The sequence below is a fragment of the Rhamphochromis longiceps genome, linkage group LG22, assembly GCF_057381845.1.
Source record: "Rhamphochromis longiceps isolate RC_006_pf linkage group LG22, R_longiceps_female_GT1.1, whole genome shotgun sequence".
Taxonomy (NCBI): domain Eukaryota; kingdom Metazoa; phylum Chordata; class Actinopteri; order Cichliformes; family Cichlidae; genus Rhamphochromis; species Rhamphochromis longiceps.
Window position 1 is genome coordinate 22,200,241 of NC_140577.1, and position 17,994 is coordinate 22,218,234.

A 17,994-nucleotide genomic window follows, 5' to 3' on the forward strand; every position below is an offset into this window, starting at 1 on the left:
TCTTTCAAAGGAATGACGCCTGTTGCTTTTTTTTTTTTAATTATTCAATTTGGTCGGCTCCAGTCGTGAACAGGATACTTAATTTAGCTGATCACGATGGCACTTATGGCAATTATCAGCAGTCACATTTATGACCATCCATCACTGCAGATGTCTCCTTTTTAGCCCTCTCATGCACGTCTAATCACTTTGCTATCTTGATATTTGCTCAAAAGAGTGCAAATAAAATGCATAAAACCCAATTTGCACTATAAATTTTGCCATAATGGCACCCTTCAAAAAGCAGATCCCCATTAAATATTATAATAATGATCCAAATATGCCCTTTTGAGACGCTCTCATGCAAGGAAAAGCTGACTTCAGCCCGACTTTGCTTCTAAAAGTTGGTCGATTACACAGTCTGGGGATGTTTATTACTCCTCATGTGCAAAACATGAATGAGAGAAAGTGCCGTGGGGCTGCCAACTTTTGACAACTCTCTGTTACTTGCAGAGTGACTGAAGCAATGAATCAGTGGATGCTGCCGAAATGACAGAGCCTTAAATAAACCAGTAACTGGCACAACGTCATAATGAGGGGAAGAACTTGGGCAACTCTAAAATCCTCTTTATTGTTTCTCCCTCTCTCTCTCTCTTTCCTCTTGGTGCGGATCTGTTTGGAATCCCAGTCTCTATCTGATCTTTAAATCAGCCAGTGGCTCTGTCCCAGTAGGTCTTTCAGGAAAAGGCTAGGCCAGCTTTCCTCCCAGTGTATCCAATCAGAAGCGTGGAACAGCATGCTCGTCAAGGTCCACTACCATAGCAAAGAGCCAGCTAGCACGCTGCCAGTTAAACACTGAATGCTAAGTCTGTTTTGATCCTACTAAGTTGCTGCTGTGTGGGAAGTAACCTGTACTAAATGATAAGGGATGGCTGTGGCTCATCCAGGTTGTTAGCAAACATCCAAAACATTACCAGTTTTCATGAGAATTTGCTTATTTTCCCGGCAATCGCCTGGCACGCTTCAAAGATGAGGAATAGTTGATACTTGTAATACGTGCCACGAATAGATGAGGCGGACTAAAGAAATGTAAAAAGATGTGATTAACCGCACTATGGTGATCAAAATGAAGAAAGTGGCACCATGTGACAACTGCACACGACCTACAGCAGGTTTTAGGTGATGGTGCAATGCCGCTTTGAGCCTTACCGTTGTCCACTGTCATGTCATCCACAGACTTTATCAATAAAGCTGCAAAAGAAATAAAGCATAAGCTGGATCTCATTTGAAAGACTGATTTGTGATCATGTTTCAAAACAGTAAAGAGGCTAAAAAGGCAGCGTGATTTCCTGGAGGTGAGTTTGGGAAGGCGAGGAGAACAGTGAGAAACAGAACATGAGACGCCTTCGAATTCCCCTCTTCTCGTGTTTTTTTGTTCCCCTTCCCTCCTCTTCATCCTACCCCACCCCTCTCTGCGCGGCTGCTACCCCACCCCATCCTGCTCACTCCCCTCCTTCTTCACTGCAGCCAGCCACAGACACTTGCTTTTTGTATCAAGGGGGCTAACCCAATGAACAATCCTGTCCGTCTTTCCCAAAATAAGCTGGTGGGAGAGGGATCGCGTAGTAAGCCAGAGAGATTGGAGCAGCGAGGTGCACAGCCCCCCCCCCCCCCCCCCCCCCCGCCCCACCTCGGGTTATAAGTCCTTGGAGTGGGAGCACAACCTGCTTGGACCCAGATACACTGCCTCGCTGCCTGCCTGCCTGCCTGACTGACCTGAGTGACTAACTGACTGAGTTCCACTTCACTGCTACTCACTCTCTCTCCCTCTGTGTCCTGCTCCCTTGCTCCTTCCCTCCTACTTTCCACCCTGGAGAGCAAGAGCGCACAGATTGGGAAGGTGTTCCTCAGACCTGCGTCTGGACAGCTCGAAGACGACACAGAGAGGACGTTTCCCCATTCTCACCCTTTCATCACCTCTGTCACTTTTGCCACCTCTGCCCCCCCAAAAAGTACATGGATAGAACTTTTTTTCTTTCTCCCTTCCTTCCTTTTTGTTTGTTTTTGTTTTTGCTGGAAGCAGAAAATTAAAAGTTTTGCAGACAGTTATCTCAACCTGCAGTTGAAGATTTTCAGTTTTTAACTTTTGCATTTTTTTTTTTTTTCCTTTTTATTGTTTGCTTGTTATTCTTGCACCTGCGAGCAGCGCTGGACCAATTCCGAGTGCCAGATCTTTGCCCAGGAGGACCCTACTTGTTAGCTGAAAACCTGATGCCATCACATCCCATGGGAGACACGAGTGGCTGAAGGAGGGAGGTAGAAGAGACCCTGAACCACCTGACGCAAACACCTAACGCTGCCCTTGCCCAGCGATCCTCCCCCCCACCCCTGCTCTCCTCCACCGAGTCTCTGAGGAAAGAAAGGTAAGCAGGTTTCCTCTGAATCCATTAGCATCCTCGTGGCCTGTCATCTCTTTTCTTTTTTGTGCCTGAGGTGGCTAAAAGCAATTAAGAGAGAGAGCGGGAAAGGAGGAAAAACAGATTCCATTTGTTAGTCATGGGACTTGCATAATTCTCCTCAGTCCTAAGCCAGCGCACAGCGTAACAACTTGCAGACTAAAAAGAACTGAGCACACCAAAAGCACACTCAAGTGTTCCACTCACACTGTGTGGACGCTGATTTTTATATAAAATTTGTAGCTGCGCACCGTCTGTTGATCTTTGAGTGTCCCGTGAGATCGATGATCTGGACTGTTGCTTTGTGTATGCGAGTTTGAGATCTGGGCTAAGACACTGTTGATGCATCCATGCCCATACATCTGGGACTTTAGTTGATGATGTTGAAGGGGGCGTGGTGTGCATTGCAAGTGTGTATCGGGGGCTCGGCTGTGCAGCAGGATATGTTCAAGGTTACAGATGTAACAAGGGTGTCCTCCATCTGGATGGATCTGTGTTTTCTGTGTAATGCAATAGCTGCTCTTAATCATATAATGATTGGTATGTGCAAGTGCAAAGGAAGATTGCAAACGCACACAAAACGCACACATGCTCTTCTCTTCTCTGCTCTGTCCATCCACTGTGATACCTCTGGCAGGCGACACTGCATTCCTTTGTAACGGCATCCTTCCATCGCAAACAGAGAGAGGACAGACAGTTGTGACTCCGAGCCCTTGGGTGTACTGCACGACAAACTAGCAGGGATAGATAGAGAAAAAATGCAAGCTCTGTTGAGGAGATACATTTTTGATCACATGTGTTTTAGTGCACCAGCAGCAGCAGCGGCGGCGGCAGTGGCTTGTGGTGGCAGCAGTAGAGTTTCTTTGCAAAGGAAGGAGGGGAGGTAGAAAAATATACAGAGTAAGAGAGGTGTAGAGAGAGAGTAAGAGACAAAAAAGTGGAGGGGGGGAGTCTGGAAAAGACAGCGGTCAGGAAATCTGAAATCCAAAAACATTTGGCAGCATCCCTCTACTTTGCTGGCCTACGGCAAGAAAAGTCTACTAAACGTGTACCTGTGTGTATGTGTGAGTGTGTGTGCTGGTATGTGTGCACACATGCTTGCCCTAATGTGACTGGATCTCCACTAGAGTGTGTAAACAGTCGTATGGGACACACACTGGAGTGTGAGCGCTCTTCTTTGTCGGTGAGCAACAACAGGAGTGTGCAGAGCTGCTGGTGTGCAGCAGTGAGCCAGCTTCCAGTCAGCTTTCCACACGTGCATGGCTTTGTTTCGATTAAAGAATTGATAGATTAAAAGATTTACATTCCTCTCAACTTCTTCAAGAATTAACGGTCTGTTTTGTGTTCAGCGCTTGACAAAACCTGGGCTAAATGGCTTTCACCGATTTGCACCCTCCAGTGGGCGGCGACTGGTCAGTTAGTGGCTGACTTGTGGTTACAAGCAGCTCAAGTGTGTGTTTTGTGTGTAGTGCATTATATAACCACAGTTACCAGACTCCAACCAGCTGCCCATGCAGGCCTTTGATACAGAGTGCCAAAAGTGTGACCAAGCATACACAAGCAACAGTCACGCTGGATACACAGCGGCACACACGGCACACTTTATGCCCCGTGTAAAGCAAACACCTCCATGTGGATTTACACCTCACACACACACACACACGTTTCCAACAGATGAACATACTCGACTGTCAGCGCTGCTGCCAGACTGCCTGCTCATATACTGCTGAGCTTCTCATCCCCCACTGCATTCAGTTTATAGAGTGTGACGTTTTTACACTCCAAACTCAACACCAGCTCTTGAATTTTTTCCCCCTCAGTAGTTTAAAGGGAATTTATTTATTTTCTTCCTTAAATGTTGCAGTAAAAGGATAAAGGACATCTTTGTGGATCTGTAAACTCTTGGGCGAGCTTTCATAGCCATTACAGCGGCACAGACCAGAGACAGCCAGCAGAAAACCTGTACTCGGATGTCTCCCTCGTTACAAATACCCATCTGTTTTGCTAATGTCCTGTATTTGTGTGATCGAAGAGCAAAACAGAAGGATAATAAAAATAGAAATGTTGCTGTGCTGATGAACTGTGTCACCCTCTTGTAAAACAGTCCAAAGAGTGTGACCTCAAGGGGGCAGAATAGCAGGCAGTTTCAAAGACACCTGGCACTGTGTAGTTAAAAGCATACCTATTGTTCTCTCTGCTAATTTTCAAATGAATCTTTATTGAAACATGTTTAAGTAATCTTAAAAATATTATTCTTTTTATAAATTGCCTCACAACTCTGATAACATTCAAAGAGGTGTCCTAATTCACTGTTACAGTACAGCTGATCATGATTCATTTTCATTTTCGCTGACTTAGAGGAGGGGATATCCGCAGTCCATCACATCACTTACCAACTGTACTCAGTTTTCAGCCTCCCCTCTTGTGCTGTTAAATGATGCCAAACCACTTTTAGCAGACTGTATCAGTTTCATGTGCTAGATTGTGCTTCCTCGCAGTCCCTTTGTAGCCGTGGCTGTGTAAGCTTTTGCATGTGTGTTTGTGTTTGAGAGCGGGCAAGCACTTGTGGCTCTATTACTTTCAGTGCTAGCAGGAAATGAAGGAGAATGCCACTCATTTTCCAGCAAACGTAAACGCCCACCTTATTCCTACACACACACACACATACACAAAATCACATGAATGGATACACATACAAGTTCTCCCTGAGCCTTTTGAGTCGTGGTCTTTTTGTTTGTCTGTGGTTTTATTATATAATCCTTATTTTTACTTTGTTCTTATGTTACTGGGGATTTTTCTTCTTTCATATCTGTTCCTTCTGTGTTCCTAGCTTTTTTGTTTGTTTGTTTGTTTTTTACAAGTACTTCCTATTTTATTTTGAAACTTCTTCTACGATTTTAGTTTGCTCTAGTGGTGTGGAATACTGCAAATTCTGGTACTGCAGATACCAATACCGATGCCGATACTTTTATCTTATATAGGCAGCTGATGCAGGGTAGAGCAATGTGTAATAACTTAAGAGATAATCATCAAGAGACCTGGAATGTAAGGTCTCTAAAGCACTTCGCGTCAGCTTCTGTTGTTTAAACGTGCTATAGGCTATAAATAAAACAGACGTGACAGTCAACACAAAAAGGTTCAGACATTTTTCATAGTTTGAGATATATTTTTTTCATTTCCAAAAGAAAAATAAATTATTTAACACAAATCAGCAGGCGGCATACTGATCTCAGAGGATATTAGGCTACTATCGACTCTGATATCAATACTTAGATATTTGGATCCATCTGCCCACCTCTACTCTCCTCCTATCTTCCTGTTTCTGCCCTTGTTACTGTGTTGTTTGGGTTCACCTACGCCATATTATGCTTTTCTACCAGATGTGTGTATTTGTTAGGTTTTCTGCTTCCTTGCTCCCCTTCTGTTATTTTGTCGTCTCGTAAAGGTTAAAGATTTCCCTGCCCCCTTGTGAGCCTGGTTTAAAGTTCTTTTGTTCAGTATGCCAGCTGTTAGGTCAGCCTTAAGAACTTTCCTCCATGATTTTCCTAACATGACTCTGTGGTACACAAACAGACACAAATACTGTGCAGCACCCATTATGTGGAATGCTAACTGGTGCTGCTGATATACTGAATGAAGAATTCCAGTGAAGGATGGGGGAAACACTATACAGGTCCTGTTCTTGATCAGAGCCTGGCCCATAACATTAAAGATTAATTGGCTGGATTTGTTTTTCAGCTAATAGGGGAATTAGAAAAAGACACAGTGAAAGGCATGAACTTGTTTCCCCGTGCCGACGCATGGAGATTTGCATCCTGCCTCCTTTTGCTTCCTTTGACCTCGTGTGTTTATACTGTCTAAGCTTATTTGAACATCAACAGTAGCCATCTTGGCCCGCACATGCGAGCTGATATATGTGGAAGTCAGTTAGCTGAATGGCAGATAGTGAATCTGCGCAAACATGCGGCCCTCCAGAGTGGATGGAACAGCATGTTATTAATCAGGCCCTTGTTTTGAAGGACATTGTTTTGGCTCTCAGCTCAGAGCTAGAGGACAGAAAGACGAGGAGAGGGGGAAAAAATGCCGTTTTCTCTCATTTGAGCTCTGTTTCATGTGGATTAGAATTTTGACAGCTTTGCTTATTTAGTTTTCTATTTGAATTATTCTCTGATTCATTTACCTGTTTCCCTTTATCTGTGTTTACCGATCTCCCACTCCTATTCCCTCATAACTGTGTCTGGACCAGAGGAAGTTTTTCCACTGTGCTGGCAGCAACAAGGGGATGGAGAAAGAGAGACGGGGGGAGAGCAAGCAGTGGGGAGGCTTGGCAAATGTGTTATTTTCCCTCCGCCTCCCATTGACTCTGTCAGCAGTGGTTCAATCTTTTAAAAAAAGAAAGCGTGCAAGCTCAAAGTAGCTTGACAACATACCCTTTTCGGCTATCAGAAGAAACTTATCAGTCATACAGCAGCAGGAGGAAACTGGCGGTGGCATTACTACCCCACCCCCCAACAGCCCCCTTTCTCCTTGACTTTTATCCAGTTGTTTTAGCATCTCTCCGTTTTCCCCATTTCTTTCCATCTTATTTTACTGGTTTAGTCTACAAATCCTTTTGGACTGAACCCCAACTCTTTACTGGGCTCAAACTAAAACCCCTGTGGTAAAGCAGTGCTCTTCCCCAATGCCAAACATTGCTTTTAGTCAGTGAGGCCTGAACAAAGCGCAGTGAGGAAACAAGCCGCGGACGGAATACGTATTGAGCAACAGCTTCCCGGAGTCACATCTATGTTTTTCCCGCCTGCCTCTGAGTGTTGTGGGATGACAGCTTGTGTTTCCAAAGGGAACCCAACAGGAACAAACAGGAATGAGAGCGTTGGTGCTCATCCAGCAACAGAGATGTTTCTAGTTAATGAGATGTGACATCTGCTGTTCTGCTGATGAGGCTGAGTTTTCCTTGGTTTTAACTCTGGATGCAAGGATGTAAAAGATTCCCAGCATCTCCAGGGGAGGTGTGGAGCGATGTCACTGCTCAAAAGTCTCATAACACCGAGAGAAGCCAAAAGAAGACTGTTTGATGTGTGGGCGGCCGCGTAGCCCACGTGTTTGTACGTTCAGATAGTTAGTGCAAATGAACATGTGCGCGGAGTGCATGTGGGCAAGTCTATTTGTCTTACCTCTCATTCATTGCCCCCCTCTTGCCCCCACTTAACGTCTGGCGAGGGTTTTGTTTGGGGCTTCCAAAAGCAGGACTTTTGGCCAACTCTTAACAGGGGTCAGCTCCTCAGTATAAAACTTACATTATCCCTCTTTTCATCTTGTTGCAGACGTACTTCCCAGGCCAGCAGTTTATTTTTTATTATTTCACTTCAGATGCGGGATGGATATATCTCTCTCTGACGGGTCAATAGTGAGTAAGGGTTTGGAAACAGCTCTTCTGAGACTATTTGAAAAGCTCCAGACTTTGTTTTTGTTCAGTCTGTGCTTGATTTAGATTTGTGCGTAGGTGTTTGTAAAAAAAAAAAAAAGGAGAAAAGAGACTAGGGTTATTGTGGTGTTATGATCCCCTTGGAGCCGGATAATAAAAAGTATTTCAGAAAGCCAGATTCTCTGGTGTAGAAAGGGGGATGCTTACTAAGTGACACATGTATCACATGCTAACACAGAGTAGAGTTTTCCCAGTGACCACTTGTAGACAACAACAACGTCTGCTATCAACAAACAACCACACTGCTAAATTTGGAGCTTCTAATTTCTTTATACCACAGAAATGTGTATTAACCACACCCCTGGAGCAACAAAAGTGTCATCTATTTGACCTACGCCATCTAGTGGTCACAGGTATAGTGGCCTCAAACACACCGCAACTTAAGAAAAATGGTGCAACAACAGGAAAAAAAGCTCACCAAAACCCCTCACAAAACACAACAGAAGTATTTTTGGGAAGGCAATAACGTGACGGAACAGCAGCGGAAGTGACAAGCTAACAGTAAATGGCTAGCAGCAAACATGTATGTGCAGTATTATACGAGTCATGTGATTAAAACACACATTACCTGCATCTTTTCCTCCCTCACAACACGAAGAATCCTCCATGTCTTTTGTCTCAGAGCGACCCTTCACGTTTTGGTTTCTGTCACTTCCAGAACTGGTCGGTCACAGTAATGTCTCCGCATAAACACGTCCATTATGTTTTCTGAGATTTTGCTTTTCTGTACTTTCATTGTGTTCCATTCAAGTTCCAATATATTTCCATACTTGCACTTGCTAGTGTTTTCTTAAGTTGCAGTGCATTTAAACTATCAGGACCAACATACATAGAACTTACAGGTAATAAGGAAGAAAAGGAAGAACTCAAAATTATATGTTTGTCACTCTTCGTGTAGGTTTTTGTATATAAAGAGCCTACCTGTGCATGAACATGGAGTTCACTGGGAGAAGTGTGAAAAAATGTTTAAAAGAATAAAAAAAAAAAAATACACAAAAGCACAAGCTGTGGCTGCAAGAAACATGTTTCATTGTTCTTAACTCTCAGTTTATTTTAGCTCTTTGTATTGCTACATTAGCTTTGCTTACTTTTCTGCAGCACGCTAAGGACCAACAACAGCACAAGAAAGAGTACTTCACAGACTGGTTGTTTGTGACACTGCCCCCTGGTGCCATTAAACAGCTACAATATGTAGATGACAGTCTGCAAAGCTGTATGTGAGCAAATGCAGACAAGAATGCAATATCAAAAAAGTCACCTTTGTGCTACTGAGAGTCACTGCTGGCATGATTAAGCTGCAGTTGTCCACTATGAGGGAAGGGTTGCCGCAAGCCGGTATAAAGTTGTTATCAGATTTTTATCCTCATGTGAACGGGATCCTCCAGGATGACAATGCCCCAGTCCATATGGTTTGAGATGTCACTGAGTGGTGTGATGAGTATAAAAACCATGGACTTTCACATGGACCAGTTTTAAACTCAATTGAACTCGTGTTTGAAAGTGTTCTCAGTCTTCACAAAAACGTCAATACTTCTTAGAGGAATGGTGCTTTGTCTCTCCAGAAGATCTCAACAACCTTGGAAAATTAAAATCAGGGCATATTGGAAACATATCTGAGTCTCTGGTGACAAAACACCTCACTAAGACATTTATGTTGGTTTTTCATTTCATTTCTCACCTGTCTGTTAGGACTCAAGAGCTAAAGCTGAAATATTGCTGCTTTATTACTCTGTTCATACAAAGAAAGAAATCTGAAGAACTTTAAGTCAGTGTCTAGATGGCAGTGGTTGTGATACCTATATCACATGGGCCAATCGTACATTGGGTTCACAAGGGAAAACTTCTTTCCCTATTTCTAAATAACAATGGCTCCTTCTTGTATCCATACCAGATTTCTAATCTATATTATTACTACACTTTATAGTAATTTTATTCCAAACCACAATGTTTACCTAACCATAATGAGGTACTTGTTTTAAAATAAACCAAGATTTCTCTGGAACTTTTGTGTATCCAGATTTTAGCATTAAGTTCGTCAGTACCTCTAAAGCCAATCATTTCATCTGCAGCACTTGTTGGTCTTAAACGCTTTCAAAATATTATATGTTTTATGCTCATAAGATGGGGGAGATTTATTAACTTAAGTAACTATATTGCAATGATGATCTGCTGCTCAGCATGATATAAAATGAAAACACATTAGACTGTCAGTGTTCCTTATGTCCTTTCACTTGCAGGTGACCGCAGGTACTCACCACATGGCCACAAACATATGTAACCCATCTTTTATCCAACCTTAAAAAAACTAGCAGGGTTTGCCAGTTTCTGCCCAGATAAACACCTGAAATTTAACTTGGCTTGCAGTGTTTCTCGAGGAAGTGGGTTTAAAACAACTTATCCCTGCAGCGGACCACCCCCTCGCTTTTGAGCTGTGTCTTTTGAAAATGCTCTTATACCATACTATATTGGCATCTCAGTAGCACAAATTACACCTCTGATGGTTCATACTGTCTTTGTGTACACTTATTTATATTTACCATGGCTCCATTCCCATATGAAGCGAAAAAAATAGAAGAAAAGGAAGAAAAACTAAGCTCTTACATTATTCCCTGATTGTTCAGTGCAGGGTGCTTTTTCTCTCAGACTTTATGTTTAAATGGCTTTGGCTTAGAGACCTAATCCTTTCTGTAAAGACTTTGAGGCCATTGAGCAACATGTGTTTCATAATGCAAATGCTCAAAGGCTTTAGGCAGCATACAACACAACCAGTCCTTCAAGGCTTTTGTCTTGATCATTTCCTGTAATCAGCAGCAAAGTAGTGAAACGACAAAATGGAAAAAAAAAAGCTTTGTGCTCATTCCAGCTTGTCTGAGGTGCATGCAGTGCAAGCTTTGCTCTACTGTTCTTGTGTGTGTGTGTGTGTGTGTGTGTGTGTGTGTGTGTGTGTGTGTGTGTGTGCATGGTCCTAACTGCAGTTCTTTTGTGTTTATCCCAAAAATATATGTAATGCTTTCTGGAGTCAGACAGCAAAGGCGATGCTGTTTGGCAGCGCTTCTAAGTCCCTAAAGAAGCTGTTGTGGGAGAATTATTGTGTTTCATGCTCACAGGAAAGGTTCTGCCTATAGAAAACAATTTAGGACGGATACATGTGGAGTTGCATTTCATGGAAAACATTTGCGATGCTCCGCAGTGAAAACCAAGATAAACACCAGACTGACTGCACGACAGCCTTATCGCCTGCCTTTCCACTTTGCATACATTTACAATATGGAACTGCTGTTGGCTGTAAAGCAACGCAGACATGAAGTATTTTATTAAAAACTGAGGAAGGTCAAAGATTTACATGATCTGATTAAAATCTGGATATTTTGCAGGTGATATATTACAGAATAAGCGAACGGAAATAAAACATGCCTAACCAGACATTAACCATGCAAGTCTGTGACTGTTTGGACAGTGAACGCTACAGAAGTACAACCACTTCTGGGAAGATGTTCTTTGGCCAACCAACATAATACTTAATTAGGGAGGGCATTGAATCAATTACCACTCACCTTCATGTGGTTTACAGATGGCTGTGCACTCTCTCTCTACACTTTTCCATCTATTTCATCTGCAGGCCCTTAGTTAAAAAAAAAAGCACCCAAAAAAAAGAAAGAAAAAGAAAAAAAAAGACGTTGCCTCATTGCTAATTTGAACCAGAGGAGTGGTCATTTCCTAACAGTGGGCCCCGGCCGAACCGACAACCAGCCCAATGAGCCTCAGCTGGATTGCTCCCAAAACTGGGCAGAAACCACACAAACCCTAGTCTTCCTGACATGTGGTGAAAGTGTGATAGGGATATGGGAAACATCAGCACGAGTTAGGAAAGAGAGATGGAAACACATCTATTTGGAAGACTGAAGTTGGACAGAGTAAAACTGGGGAAGGAGAAAAGTTGAAGGGCCTGCTTTTGGAAGGAGGAGGTAGGAAGAGATGAAAGCACATGGACAGATGAAGGTAAAGAACATAATACTGAGAAAATAAGCTCAGTACGAGGGCACGTCACTTTGTAGCAACCGTGTGCCGTCTTTGATCTGGTTGAGGTTTTGAATGAGGGTCAGCAGAAACATGCAGGGTCACCTGTTTACTCCCAGATGTACATTATTTCCTTTGAATTACTAAATATGAAGTTACCTTTTTTCTATTCCAATATGTGTTCACCCACTATGCCCATTCTTCAAATTTACAATCAACATGTCATCAGTCTGAGTATTTCTTTTAAGATTTAAAAGCCACAATTGATGAATCACAGTGCTGCCTTTATATTGTATTAGTATTTAATTTAGCAACATGGTCTCATTGTGTCCTGTCATACAGGATTAATTTGTTCTACTCCAATCACTGTAACTGGATATTCTGTATCTGTCATTGTCTGGAAGGAAGAGGCAGGGATAACAAGGAGGCGGAGGAGGAAGACGAGAGGATGCAGACATGTCTGCCAGATCAATATAGTGAGACAACGTGTCCTGAATGCTGCGTCCCTGCCATATGACAGCCCGCTGATTCAAACCTTATGCTGGAAGAAGAGAGACAATGAGCAGACTCCAGTGTTAGGGGCTTGTTCACGGTTAAATTGCAAAGAAAAATTTGAGGAGGGCTTTCGCTTGTACTGAAGCCTTGTTTTTCTGAACTTTTCGATGTTACAGTCTGGAATTTGCAAAGGGCCACTTACATATAGGGACGGTGTTACAGTGAATTATTGCAGATACCCCTAGCATTGTGGACTTTTCTTTTAAGCATTGTTGGTTTTAATAATAATAGATTGGATTTATATAGCGCTTTTCAAGGCACCCAAAGCGCTTTACAATGCCACTATTCATTCACTCTCACATTCACACACTGGTGGAGGCAAGCTACGGTTGTAGCCACAGCTGCCCTGGGGCAGACTGACAGAAGCGAGGCTGCCATTTCGCGCCATCGGCCCCTCTGGCCAACACCAGTAGGCGGTAGGGTAAAGTGTCTTGCCCAAGGACACAACGACCAGGACAGAGAGCCCAGGGATCGAACCGGCGACCCTCCAGTTACAGATACGCTTCCCAACCCCCTGAGCCACGGTCGCCAACAATGCTAACACTCATCAGTGGTGTTATTAGGTGCTGCAGAAGATTCAAGCAAAAAATCAGCTAAACTAATCACGCATATTTAGTCCAGCACCTTACAGTTGGCTCATAGAGTCAGGAGAAGACAACTGGTTTGAAAGAGAAGTGAACGAGTGAAAGAGCCAGCTCTTATTCCTAATGCCATAACCCAGTGCGTCACGCAGTACTGCTAAAGAACACTTTGTGGGTAACTGACACACATTAGCAGTTTTGACAAGAACTGCATTATCTGACACACCAGAAATATAAGTATAAAGTAGCATAGAAACCACACAAATCTAGAAGTGCATGGTTAATTTAACCTGGCAGAAAGCACCTTCCCCCCATTTCCTTTTATTAAAACCAGTTTCTAATTGGCGTTGCCTCTTGCTGGGGTTACCGAGCTGCCACAATGATGTAGGTTTGACGCAATATTTTTTGGTTTCTTTTGGTCTAGAGACTGAACAGCAATACCACCTGGCAACCTCTGGTTGTGAGGGAGAAATCTTTATTCCCAGACTGGTTGCAGACGGGTGAAACTGGTCACAAGGAGAAAGCAGATGCTGCACAAAAATTCTTCTTGTGATTGCTTTGTTCACTAGTTCACTAGCAGATTGCTGCAGTTGCTCATAGTTTGCATGGTGGACACAAACTACAGAAGACTTGTCTGTAGCCACTCATTATTTACTCTTTGAGATGTTGTGACACTTGAAAAATGTGACTCAAACAGGAAACAGAGGATGTTTGCTTTCAAAGTAAAAGTTTGACTTTTCATAAACCACAGCTTTTAATTTTAAATGAATTCAAATGAATGTTTCGTGTTTCCAGTTTGTGTTGCATTTTTCACAGTTTCACTACAGCTTGGTGAGTATTGTTCATGGATAAGTCGGTGCAAACCACTGGTGACTACATCAACAGGTGACCAAAGGTATCGCAAGGAGGTTCTTGGGGCAGCATCGTATACTTTTCTGCGACCAGTTACACGTAGCGACAACAGACGACTCGCAAACCAGTTAGGGAATGCACATTTTCCTTAGCAGTGACTGCTGACAACATCGAGCAACCACTTGCCAACCAATCCCTGAATACACAGTTTTCACTACTCACTGCTAGTGACCACTGACTGGTCTCTATTCCTGCATGAATGGATTTTTAGCAATGGCGTTCACACCAACTGCCAGCAATCTTCAGCAGCCACACGCAGCCTGCGTATTCTTTGCGTGGTAGTCAAGTAGTCACAGACAAGTCTCTAGGCTAGTGTGACCGAGGCCTTAATGGTATGTTACACATTTCCTTGCTCTGATTGCTAATTCATTCTTGATTTTCATACCTCTGCAGGTGCGTCTGAGACATTCTAGACTAATAGATTTGCTCTTACTCGTTTATCTTTCAATTCCAGGCTTCTACATGAGTGACAAAACTCAAGACCTTTTAAAAAAGTCTTTTAGACATTGCCACAGGATAACAATTTCGTTAATTTTGAATATAATATAAGAATATGAAATAATAGGGGAATGTACAGTCCACTATATTGGTTGGTTCCTTTATCATTAGTTCTTCATGCTGAAACCATACCCAGGCTGCAAACATTTTCACTAAATATACATATTTCTGCCAGAATCTGTGTTTTAGCTTTGTCTTTTTTGTTTGCAGTCTGATGTCTTGTCTTGAGGTATGCTTAGGAAGCTTAGCTATGCCAGACCAGGCCATTACCTCTCACGTGGAGACAATGATAAATCCAGACCATGTCAACACTTGTTGGAAATATGCAGATGCCCGGACAGTACACTCTTATAGTGCCCTAATGAATTGTAGGGGTTTCCTTGGGGGGTCTTTATATGGGTGCATGTGATCCAAAAAACAGCTTCTCTGACATTTCTCTCTGTCTTGTGTCTCGTTTCGTTTCTGTGTATAATTCTGTTGATTGCAAATGTCTTGCTGTTTTCCCCAGAGTTTTGGTTGTTGAAAGGCGATCTCCCAGTGTGCACAAAGTGATGATGAGATTCAAATTATTCCAGACTTCTTTCCTAAGGCAAATAATGCTTCTGTTGCAGAACACATTCTTGCTGCTATCCTCTTGCTGCACTAATTTGTCACACTAATTTCACAGGTTTTTTCCACGATTCAGATGGTTTTTTTGCTGGCATTTAAAGCTTTTGACTTGTGAAATTCAAAATGTATGAGTACATTGTGATAAGAACATGTAAAAAATGCATAAGCTATGATTTGCGCCAATACTAGGGTGTTACATCATGTTTTGTTATTGAGTCTATCACTTTGGAGCAGCACTCAAACCAAATACAAAGCAAAATTTCATCTCACATTACTTGTGTGAATGCAGTGGCATGAGTAAGGATGTTATCAGTGTCTTATCATCAGGAGCATCAGGTGAGAAGAGCTGATGTGTCTTTGCAATCCAGTGTAAAGCAACTTTCTGCATAAGTTTAAACATTTTTAGTTGTGCAAATGCAGATTCCCGTCTTCCCATCACTTGATGCATTGCATAGACTTTGTATGTAACTCCTAAGGAAGAGGTGTAGGTTTGATGTACTGAGGTGGAGGGTAACATCATGGAGGCTGAGGTGGAAGATGGGTGTGTAGCATTTAAATTTGAATTCAATTAAACTTATACTAATGAGTGCATTTGCAGGTTTCTATCTAACAATAACATTGTTACTGTACAGAATCTGACCTCTGTTAATATTCTTCTATTGTCAAAAAAATTCATTGGCTGTCGTCTGCCTGAAGGCCATCGCCAGATCCTCCTGTCTCAGGAAAACCCGTGCCATCACAGGTGTGCACCCCACCCACCACCAGTTTGAGCAGCTGCCCGACACCCCACCCCTGTCCACTCACCTCACCAATCTGAGCCATGGTCTGAGTAACCCTCATCACTCAGGCCACTCAAATACAGACTCTGTACTCATACTACATCTGTACTGTACTCAAACTCCTACACATACCACTACAGGCTAATTTTGCTTGTTTATTCACAAACTGGTGTGAAAGCTAAGGTAGTTAGAGCTCCACCAAGCAGAGGTTGGCATCAGTGGTTTTCTTACTGCTGCTTTACTTCTTGACCAGTGACAAATATCAAACAAATGGTAGAAGACTCCACTGAGTCTGCGTCTGTTAATCTGCTAATCTACTCCATGTGACAAAATTCTCCTGTCTTTATCCCTACACATTACACAGCTCGCAATACAGTTATTCAGAAGGGGGGGGGGGGGGCTGTAATGCTGCCAGTGTTCAAAATTGTCCAAATAGTTCTTAGGCCTGCCAGACACAACAGCATATTCACAGTGCTTGCCTGTATATTTTATTCAGTCTTGCACATTTTGATCCTGTATTTGTGGAGTCTTTTAGCAAAATTGGCATTTTGCTTTGCTTTGCATTTTTTGACACTTCCTACATATCTCGCTTGTCTATTGTCAAGAGACACCACGGTGGCACCGTTGTCCTTGTCCATTTTCTGCAAAGTGCATGTGAGCAAGTTTCGGGTGCTCCTCAACACGTTCAGGTAAATGTCAGAGACGATATATGGCTGATCTGTAACCTCTGCTGCATCCTATGTACTCCCTGCAGCTTCTCTGTGTTTTCCCACTGGTGCATCACTCACTCCATAGAGGGCGTCTGGAATGCGTCTGCAACCACTTTCGTTGCATTTTTCAGATTCAAGACGAGAATTCAGACAGTAACACAAAGCATCTCTGGTGGGTGGGAGCATAGATACAGAGGATACAAAGTAATGGATCGTGTTGTTTGTTAGCTGAGAAAATGGTCTGATCCCCAGATATTGAAATTGAGACTGTCTAGAGCTTAACGGTTTGAAAAGTGTGTTAGAACAAAGAAACATCTTTGCTTTGCTTTCTTATTATTCTTTGGGAAACTCAGTTTTAAATGCACATGTTAAGGTTTTGTCTCCACTATCAGTCTAGACTCCATTTATTTACACATCTGTGCTTGTACGATAAGCAAATTGTAGCCATTACCGTATGAGTGTGAGAAGGCAATTGCGTTTCTTTTTTTTCGCCTCACAGTGGGGATAAATAAGCAGAGGCAGACAGGGTGTGGGCTGGGGGATGTGGGTCAGAAAAAAGTAAAAGTAAAAAACGTGCACAAACAAAAATGAGTGTGACCACTGTGGGAGATGTGGTGAACATCAAGATGGGGGGAGTGGGGTTGAGATGGGAGGGTGGGTGGTTGGGTGAAAGAAATTTGGCATCTTGGATGGAAACGAAGGCCTGGAGCCGGCACGTACTCGCACATAAACACGTGCGCATATACGCACACCAAGACTGTCCAGACACCGGCACTCATCATTCAAACGGCTTTTTAAGAGCCATTTAAGTAATTCCAATAAAAACCGCAGCCGTTATAATACCTTGTCCATGGGAGACAGAAAGAGACTAAGTTATGGCATGGGCAGGGGTAGGGGGTGAGAGGTGGTAGAAAGAAAATGCAGGAAAAGTAAGTCAGACAATGTTTGTTTTCAAGTCTGCACTTTGAATCCTTTTTTTTCACGACATTCTTACTCTCTGCTTTTCTCTGCAAGCATGAGGAAAGTTTGGCAGTCTGGAAAATAATTTGGAGATAGCAATAAGGTGCAAAGTTTTGATATAACTGCCACGCGTATCAGCAATCATTTTAATACCTCCCTTAGACAACAGTGTGATTTTTCCCACCTGGTTTTCTTTGTGTTCTTGTAGGCAATTTCAAGTACTGATCCCGTGTTGGCAACTTGGTTGCTGGGAAACATTTGACCCTGTTGCGTTTTGCTTCCGTTTGCTACCTTTCTTATATCCCCTAATGTGTGACCCATGTGTCACCCGTGTGCTACTGTTTTTTTTCATGACTGAGTCATCCCCATCTCTCTCACTGAGACCCAAGAGGACTCTCTGACAACAACCGCCTCAAATGTGAGACCAGATCAGCATGTAACAGGAAAGTAGGG

The 17,994-nt window shown here is 42.9% G+C and overlaps 1 protein-coding gene across 2 annotated transcripts in view; it reads left to right on the forward strand.

Moving 5' to 3' along the window:
• Positions 1–1,708: 1,708 nt before the first annotated feature.
• The window catches only part of col8a2 (collagen, type VIII, alpha 2), a 53,007-nt gene continuing 36,721 nt past the window's right edge, over positions 1,709–17,994 (forward strand). Inside the window, exons 1-2 of one of the 2 annotated variants that reach the window (XM_085396289.1) lie at positions 1,709–1,991; positions 2,186–2,402. The gene's annotated coding sequence lies outside the window, so the exon portion shown is untranslated. Of the gene's footprint in view, positions 2,403–17,994 lie in introns of both variants that reach the window. The other variant, XM_085396288.1, reaches the window with a different exon arrangement.